This window comes from Bison bison, unplaced genomic scaffold, assembly GCF_000754665.1.
Source record: "Bison bison bison isolate TAMUID 2011002044 unplaced genomic scaffold, Bison_UMD1.0 scf7180017864035, whole genome shotgun sequence".
Lineage (NCBI taxonomy): Eukaryota > Metazoa > Chordata > Mammalia > Artiodactyla > Bovidae > Bison > Bison bison.
The window spans coordinates 13,768,060-13,777,770 of record NW_011494607.1 but is presented as its reverse complement, the minus strand read 5'-3'; positions in this window follow the sequence as shown (position 1 = coordinate 13,777,770).

Below are 9,711 nucleotides of genomic sequence, written 5' to 3'. Positions count from 1 at the left end.
GTGAACTCCGGGAGTTGGTGATGGACAGGGAGGCCTGGCGTGCTGCGATTCATGGGGTCGCAAAGAGTTGGATACAACTGAGCGACTAAACTGAAACTGAAGAATTCTGAAGCGCCAAAGAATTGATGCTTTTGAACTGTGGTGTTGGAGAAGACTCTTGAGAGTCCCTTGGACTGCAAGGAGATCCAACCAGTCCATCCTAAAGGAAATCAGTCCTGGGTGTTCATTGGAAGGACTAATGTTGAAGCTGAAACTCCAATACTTTGGCCACCTGATGAGAAGAGCCAACTCATGGGAAAAGACCCTAATGATGGGAAAGATTCAGAGCAAGAGGAAAAGAGGATTATAGAGGATGCGATTGTTGGATAGCATCACTGACTCAATGGACATGAGTTTGAGCAAGCTCCATGTGAAGGACAGGGAAGCCTGGCGTGCTGTAGTCCACTAGGTTGCAATGAGTTGAACACAACTGAGTGAATGAATTGAACTGAATGATATTATAAAAATGTTAAGAATTTACATTTTTATTAAGTTAAAAAAAAAACAGATATAGTACTTGTCATGTGCCAGGTATTGTTCTCAGGACTTTACAAAAAATTAACATATTTAATACTTGTAACAGTGATATGAGGTTGATACTATTAATATCCTCATTTTACCAATGAATAGCCTGAGGCCCAGGCCCTCACTAATAAGCTATAGAGCTGAAATAAAACCCAGGCAATTTGATTCTGTATACCTAATAAGTCATTTGTGATGGCTTCTGGCAAAAGAGCACTTGAGTATACATTTATGAAATGACTTTTATATTCCTGGAACACTTAAGAGTGGGTTTAGGCATTTTGCAGAGTGGTATAGGGCCAGAACTAGGAGAATTTGGAGTTTATGTAATTGTTTTTTTAACTTTAGCATCTCAGGTATTCACTGATATAAGAAATTAAATATACTCTATGCCTGAAAGCATAATACCTAGTAATAGAGGGTCAGTTATGTGGTCAAAAACAAAATGAAAATAACAGTAATTAAAACAATTTTAGATGAATGTGCTACAATAGTTTCTATGTTTTCATGAAGTCTGAAAATATTATCTGTTTTTTATTACACACTATTATTTTGTTATACTGATTTATAAACTGCCATATCTTTTCTGTCATAGATAGACAAGTAGAAACGTATATACAGATGTATGGATAGGGCAATTGCATGAAGTTTGTCTGTATATGTGGGAAGAGGGGTTCTGTGTCTCTAATTGTTTTGCTACAATTTCTTTTTTGTAGTTTAATCATTCATAATGTCATGAATTTATTATAAATGTATACTAGAAGACTTTATTTCTATTTTTAGTGTTGTTTTGAAATTTTATGAACTGATATAGAGTCAAGCTTATTTAGACATCTTGAGAAAATCATTATAACTAAAATTATATATAAACTAAAGAGATTATAGTCCAGATCTTGGAAGAGAGCACAGTCACATATTTGGAGACTACATATTGGTGTATTATACAGAATAGGTTAGGCCATGCAGCTGTAACAAATTAGTTCCCAAATACAATTAGTTTAATCCTATAGACATTTAGTACTCATTCAAGTAAAATGGATGTCCAATGACCTTCCTTCATATTATACCTGTACTCTCTGGAACAACTGGCTTCTGATATTGCTGTGACCTGAGAATAAAGTGGTGGAGAGAACACGTTTCCTAATATTCTCAGATTGAGTTAAACACGTTGTTTATGCTCTAAGTTCACTGAGTAGAATTAGTCACAAGACATCAACTTAATTTCAAAGGGATATGGGAAAAGTAGGGAAGCACATGGAAATACTGAAAGATTGAGAAATTATGTTTCTCTCTGCTACAAAATAATTTTGGAAGAAATGTCTTAATATGTAAGAACTAGTAGAAAGCTAAAAAAGAACTTTTAAAAAGTGAAACATAATTGACTCATATCATATTAGTTTTACGGGTACAATATAATGATTCAATAACTTTATATTCCATTTAACATCACCACGAAAGAATGGCTATATTTCCCTGTGCTGTGAAATACATCCATATATACTATCCATTTTATACATAGTGTTTTGTATCTCTCAATCCCCTGTGTGAATGCTAAGTCACTTCAGTTGTCTCAGACTCTTTGCAACCCTATGGACTGTAGCCTGCCAGGCTCCCCTGTCTATGGTATTCTTCAGGCATGAATACTGGAATGGGTTACTGTGCCCTCCTCCAGGGGACCCTCCCATCCCAGAGATTAAGCCCATGTCTTCTGCAATGCAGGCAGATTCTTTACTCCTGAGCCACCAGGGAAGCCCCTCAATACCCTATCCTTATTTGAACTCTCCCCCTCACTACCCACTGGTAACCACCAGTATGTTCTCTATACTTGTAAGTCTGTTTCTGTTATATTAAATTCATTCATTTTATTTTTTTAGATTACACATGTAAGTGATAACATACAGTATTTGTCTTTTTCTGTTTGATTTATTTCACTGAGAATAATACCTTCTAGGTTCATTCACATTGTTTGCAAATGGCAAAGTTTCACTCTTTTTTTTTTTTTGGTTGAGTAATATTCCATTGCATCTACCATATTTTCTTTATCCATACATTGTCATTGTTGGATACTTTCAGTCTTGGTTGTTGTATGTCCATTGGGGTGCATGTATCTTTTCCAAATAGTGTTTCCATTTTCTTGGTATTCATATCCAGGAGTGAAATTGCTGAATCTTATCATAGTTTTATTTTTAATTATTTGAGTATCCTACTTACAGTTTTCCATAGTAGATAAACCAATTAACAGTCCCACCAACAGTGTACTAAGGTTTCCTTTTCTTTACACTCTTGTCAACATTTATTATTTGTAGAATTTTTGATGATAGCCATTCTGATAAGTGTGAGGTGATATCTCATTGTGATTTGAGGATTTGCATTTCTCTGGTGATTAGAGATGTTGAGCATGTTTTCATGTGACTATTGACCACCAATATATGTTCTTCGGGGGGAAAAAAATGTCTGTTCAGGTCTTTTGTCCATTTTTTAAAATCAGGTTATGTGTTTTTTTTTTTTATTATTGAATTGTATGAGCTATTCATATATTTTGGATATTAACTCATAATATCATTTGCAAATATTTTTCCCACTTAGTAGGTGATTTTTTTGTTGTTATTATTGATAGTTTCCTTTGGTGTGTAGAAGTTTTTAAGTTTAATTAGGATCCTTTTGTTTATTTTTGCTTTTGTTTCTTTTGTCTTAGGAGATCAAAAAAAAAAAAAGGTTAGTGCAGTTTATGTCAAGAGTGTTCTGCCTATGTGTTCTAGTAGTTTTATGATTTCAGGTCTTACATCTAGGTCTTTCACCTATTTGGAATTTATTTTTATTTATGGTGTGAGAAAATGTTCTAATTTCATTCTTTTACACATAACTATCCATGCCACATAAAAGACTATCTTTTCACCATTGCATATTCTTGACTCCTTTGTTGTAGATTAATTGACCATAAATATCTGGGTTTATTTCTGACCTCTCTAGTTTATCTTTATTCTTGTCCATAGATATAGGTGTCTGTTTTTCTGCCAGTATCATAGCTGTTTTGATACTGTAGTTTTGCAGTATAGTCTGGAGTCAGGGAGTATGTTACCTCCAGTTTTGTTCTTTTTTTCTCTAGATTGCTTTGGTAAAAAATACTTCATTACTTTTAAAGACCTTATAGTACCTTATAATGATGTTACTTGCTTACGTATTTACACAATGAAAGTTAATGAAGATCAATTTGCTAATTTATGTGTCAACACTACTTTGGCAAAAATTGGGTAAGTGAAATTCATGAGGGCTGATAATCAGACAAATAGGCATACTGAAAGGAGTAGATGTAAAGGGGGATAGTGAAAATATTAGAACATGATCAGAGAGTAGTTTAGCAATGATTGCAATTATTCAGTCAGCCTCTTACCTATGAAATTAGAATTTTCCATTAATTAAGAAATTATTGTTGATAAAGAAATGTGAAAAACTGAAACTGGGTCTGCTATGCATATTAAAAAGCAGAGACATTGCTTTGCCAACAAAGGCCCATATGGTCAAAGCTATGGTTTTTCCTGTACTCATGTATGGATGTGAGAGCTGGATCGTAAAGAAAGCTGAGCACCAAAGAATTGATGCTTTTGAACTGTGGTGTTGGAGAAGACTCTTGAGAGTCCCTTGAACTTCAAGGAGATCAAACCAACCAATTCTAAAGGAAATCAGTCCTGAATATTCATTGGAAGGACTGATGCTGAAGCTCCAATACTTTGGCCACCTGATGTGAAAAACTGACTCATTGGAAAAGACCCTGATACTGAGAAAGACTGAAGGTAGGAGGAGAAGAGGATGACAGAGGATGAGATTGTTGAATGGCATCACCGACTCTATGGACATGAGTTTGAGCAAGCTCCAGGAGTTGGTGATAGACAGGGAAGGCTGGTGTGCTGGGTCCACAGGGTAACAAAGACTCAGACACAACTGAGTGACTGAATTGACCTGAACTGATGATATATTAAATGTTACAAGGCAAGAGGGAAAACATATAGTACTACCATAATAAAGGCTCCACTGCTCTCCTTGAAGTAATCTTATTTTTATAAAAAGCAAAAATAATTAAACTAAAATAAATGATGTCTCTTTTTTAGCTTTCCAAAGTAGGTGAATCTCAACTAATAAGCTACTATAATAAGTCTTAGAAATGAGAAGCCACATCTGGAATATTATTTAGTTCAGTTCAGTCACTCTATCGTGTCTGACTCTTTGCGAACCCATGAACCACAGCACGCCAGGTCTCCTTGTCCATCACCAACTCCACCAAGTCCACCTAAACCCATGTCCATTGAGTTGGTGATGCTATCCAACCATCTCATCCTCTCTTATCCCATTCTTCTCCTGCCCTCAGTCTTTCCCAGAATCAGGGTCTTTTCCAATGAGTCAGCTCTTCACATCAAGTGGCCAAAATATTGGAGTTTCAGCTTCAACATCAGTCCTACCAATGAACACCCAGGACTTACCTGCTTTAGGATGGACTGGTTAGATCTCCTTGCAGTCCAAGGGACTCTCAAGAGTCTTCTCCAACACCACAATTCAGAAGTGTCAATTTTTCTGCACTCAGCTTTCTTTATAGTCCAACTCTCACATCCATGCATTACCACTGGAAAAACCATAGCCTTGACTAAATGGACTTTTGTTGGCAAAGTAATGTCTCTGCTTTTTAATATGCTGTCTAGGTTGTTCATGACTTTCCTTCCAAGGAGTAAGCGTCTTTTAATTTCATGGCTGTAATCACCATCTGCAGTGATTTTGGAGCCTAGAAAAATAAAGTCAGCTACTGTTTTCACTGTTTCCCCATCTATTTGCCATAAGGTGATGGGACCAGATGCCATGATCTTCGTTTTCTGAATGTTGAGCTTTAAACCAACTGTTTCACTCTCCTCTTTCACCTTCATCAAGCGGCTTTTTTGTTCTTCACTTTCTGCCATAAGGGTGGTGTTATCTGCATATCTGAAGTTATTGATATTTCTCCCAGCAATCTTGATTCCAGCTTGTGCTTCCTCCTGCCCAGCATTTCTCATGATGTACTCTGCATATACGTTAAATAAGCAGGGTGACAATATACAGCCTTGACATACTCCTTTTCCTATTTGGAACCAGTCTGTTGTTTCATGTCCAGTTCTAACTGTTGCTTCCTGACCTGCATACAGGTTTCTCAAGAGGCAGGTCAGGTGGTCTGGTATTCCCATCTCTTTCAGAATTTTCCACAGTTTATTGTGATCCACACAGTCAAAGGCTTTGGCATAGCCAATAAAACAGAAATAGATGTTTTTCTGGAACTCTCTTGCTTTTTTGGATATTATTAGGAGTATCAATTCTTACCATATAATAGATGAACACTGAAGTCATGAAGGATTCAGTATGATGACACAGATAGGCATACATCTCAAGTCTACCATTCAGACATGTATCAGATTAGATCAGTCGCTCAGTTGTGTCTGACTCTTTGTGACCCCATGAATCACAGCACGCCAGGCCTCCCTGTGCATCACCAACTCCCAGAGTTCACTCAGACTAACGTCCATCGAGTCAGTGATGCCATCCAGCCATCTCATCCTCTGTCGTCCCCTTCTCCTCCTGCCCCCAATCCCTCCCAGCATCAGAGTCTTTTCCAGTGAGTCAACTCTTCGCATGAGGTGGCCATAGTACTGGAGTTTCAGCCTTAGCATTATTCCTTCCAAAGAAATCCCAGGGCTGATGTCCTTCAGAATGGACTGGTTGGATCTCCTTGCAGTCCAAGGGACTCTCAAGAGTCTTCTCCAACACCACAGTTCAAAAGCATCAATTCTTTGGCGCTCAGCCTTCTTCACAGTCCAACTCTCACATCCATACATGACCACAGGAAAAACCATAGCCTTGACTAGACGAACCTTTGTTGGCAAAGTAATGTCTCTGCTTTTCAATATGCTATCTAGGTTGGTCATAACTTACATGGGCATAATGCTTAAACACATTGACCCTCATTAGAACACTATAGATAGTCTTCAAAAGTTAATAACTCAGCTACCATATCATGTAGCTGGAAGGGTACTTATGTGAGAAAAACAAAGTTGCTAATTAGAAAACATATAAACCCTAATGTTCATTGCAGCATTATTTGCAATACCCAAGGCATGGAAGCAGTTAAGTGCCCATCAATAGACGAATAGATGAAGAAGGTGTGGTATATATGTACAATGGAATATTACTCAGCCATAAAAAGGATGAAAGTTTGCCATTTGCAATAACATGTGTTGGTCTAGGGGGTATTATGCTACATGAAAAGAAGTCTGTGTGCATGCTTAGGTGCCTCTGACTCTTTGTGACTCCATAGACTGTAGCCCACCACCCTCTTCTGTCCATGGAATTTTCCAGGTGAGAGAGAGACAAATACTGCATATTGCCCTTTACACATAGAATCTAAAAAGCAAACAAAAAATTAGCATGTATAACAAAACAGAAAGATTCATAGATACAGAGAATAAGCTACTAGTTGCCAAAGTTCAGGGGGCAGGGGGATTAATGAAATAGATGAAGGAGATTAAGAAGTACAAACTTCCAGTTATAAATAAGTCATAAGGATGTAATTTACAGCAAAAGTAATATAGTCAATAATATTATAGTACATTTCTGTGATGTGTAATCTATAAAAATATCAAATCCCTATGTTGTACGCCTAAAACTAATATGTCTTCAGTTAATATTTCAGTTTAAAAAAATAATGGATTTTGGTGCTGAGCATATTATGGTTTTATTCCTGTTGTTGTTCTGTCATTTCATTAAATATTCACAGGAGAAGACAAAATTATATACATTTAATCAGTTAACTGAAATCCAAGGCTTTCTCTCTAAACAAGTAAGTAAATATAAATATATATCTATATATATTTTCACACACACACACAACACTACAATCAGAAAGATTGCATTTAACTTTCTAATATTTTCTGGAAACTTTATTCAAAATACTCTACTTCGTTTCTGCAACCCTTAAAATTAGTTATTATTTTATTTTCACTTCCAGATAGGAAAGCTGAAATGTGTTTGAAGTCAAGGATGTTTAAATAACTTACTCATCACACATTTTGTCATACATTTGTCATGCAATCATATAATTTCTCAGTATTTGAGCTATATCTGGACATGCATTTATCCAAATTTAAATTCAATGCCTTTAGTGTTAAACTGTCTTAGGATTTAATAATGTATAACCATGGAAGAATGAAAACACAGATCTTTTTTGAATGAATAATTTTGTTTCAGACTAAAGTGATCATATACACAGGAAAGCTTTATTTGTGAGCAAATGAAAATAAGCCTTCTCAGAATTACTCTATCAACTCTAAACATTATGTTCTAATGAGATATTATTTTTGAATATGCATAATAAGGCTACGTATCTCTCAGTCCAGTACTGAAAATATTCTGATAATAAAACTCAGTGATTCCAGATTTTTCCTGTATCTTTCCAAGATGTCACAATGTAGAGTTCTCTGGTGTCTCAATAGTGAGAAGTCTGCCTGCCATTGCAAGAGATGCAGGTTCAATCCCTGGGCCAAGAGGATCCCACAAACCACAAAGTGGCTAGGGCAGTGCTCCACAACTATTGAGCCTGTGCTCTAGAGCCCAGGAGCCTAACTACTGAAGCCCATGCACCCTAGGGTCCATGTTCCACAATAACAGAAGCCTCTCAATAAGAAGCCTGTTCACTGCAATGAAGAGTCACCCCAGCTAGCCACAACTAGAGAAAAGCCCTCATAGCAACAAAGACCCAGCACTGCCAAAAAAAAGGGGGGGGGGAGTGTTACAATGTTCTGATTATCCAAAACCAGAAAAAAATAGAATGACTAATATAATCTTTGTGAGCAAAATGTTTTTCTTTATGTTATTGTAAACTGAAAAATGTCAATTTTATTGGTAGTGGAGAAAACTAAATTCTAAGAAAGTAGGGTCAGTAGTCAATACTGCTATGTACTTATACATCATTGGACTTTCATGTTATAAATGTTTTCTTTTTCAATCTGCTAGTGTAATGCTGTGGAAGTAAACAGTAAGTACAAAGAAGAAAAATATTTTTGTTATTAGAGTTATTCAGATTGTTAGATTCATTTTGTGCAGAGTGAAAATTTCAGTGAAACTTTGTTGACAAAAGTTCACTAAGATCAACTTACTGTTTCCTGTTTGATCAAATTCTTTCCTAAAATAGTTGGAGAAGAGAAACATTTTTAATAAAAACACTGTAAGCCAATATCTGCAAAACCTTCAAGTTGCTGAAATTGTGATTTCATCATAAACTCATTAAAGGAGAATGATTCAAGAAATATTTATTCAAAGATAAAATCTTCCCTAAAAAGTAATAACAAACTAAAGTTGCAACTGCAAATATGCAAAAGTTCTAGTAGAAATTATGATGAACAATTCTAATAAACAGACTCATGGCAGTACATTTAACCTAACACATCTCTCAAATTCTGAATTCCATTCTTTTCTCATCTGATTTAACTGCTACTTGACTCTACAAACCCTTCCTTCAAGTCCCAGTCAAAATTCTACTGCTTTCTCTGAATAAACCTGTTCAATAATCATTCCTCCTTCCTTCAAGCACTTTTCGTATTGAGAGGGTAACAGGCAGGAAGGCCAGGGGTCTCCAAATGGAGGAAATAGGCTGCAAGTGTCTCTTAAAATTCTGTGTTGCTATGACGACATCTGGTTCCACCTGAACTTCAGTTCAGTTCAGTTCAGTCGCTCAGTAGTGTCCGACTCTTTGCGACCCCATGAATCACAGCACAACAGGCCTCCCTGTCCATCACCAACTCCCAGAGTTCACTCAGACTCACGTCCACTGAGTCCGTGATGCCATCCAGCCATCTCATCCTCTGCCGTCCCCTTCTCTTCCTGTCCCCAATCCCTCCCAGCCTCAGAGTCTTTTCCAGTGAGTCAACTCTTCGCATGAGGTGGCCAAAGTACTGGAGTTTCAGCTTTAGCATCATTCCTTCCAAAGAAATCCCAGGGTTGATGTCCTTCAGAATGGACTGGTTGGATCTCCTTGCAGTCCAAGGGACTCTCAAGAGTCTTCTCCAACACCACAGTTCAAAAGCATCCATTCTTTGGCGCTCAGCCTTCTTCACAGTCCAACTCTCACATCCATACATGACC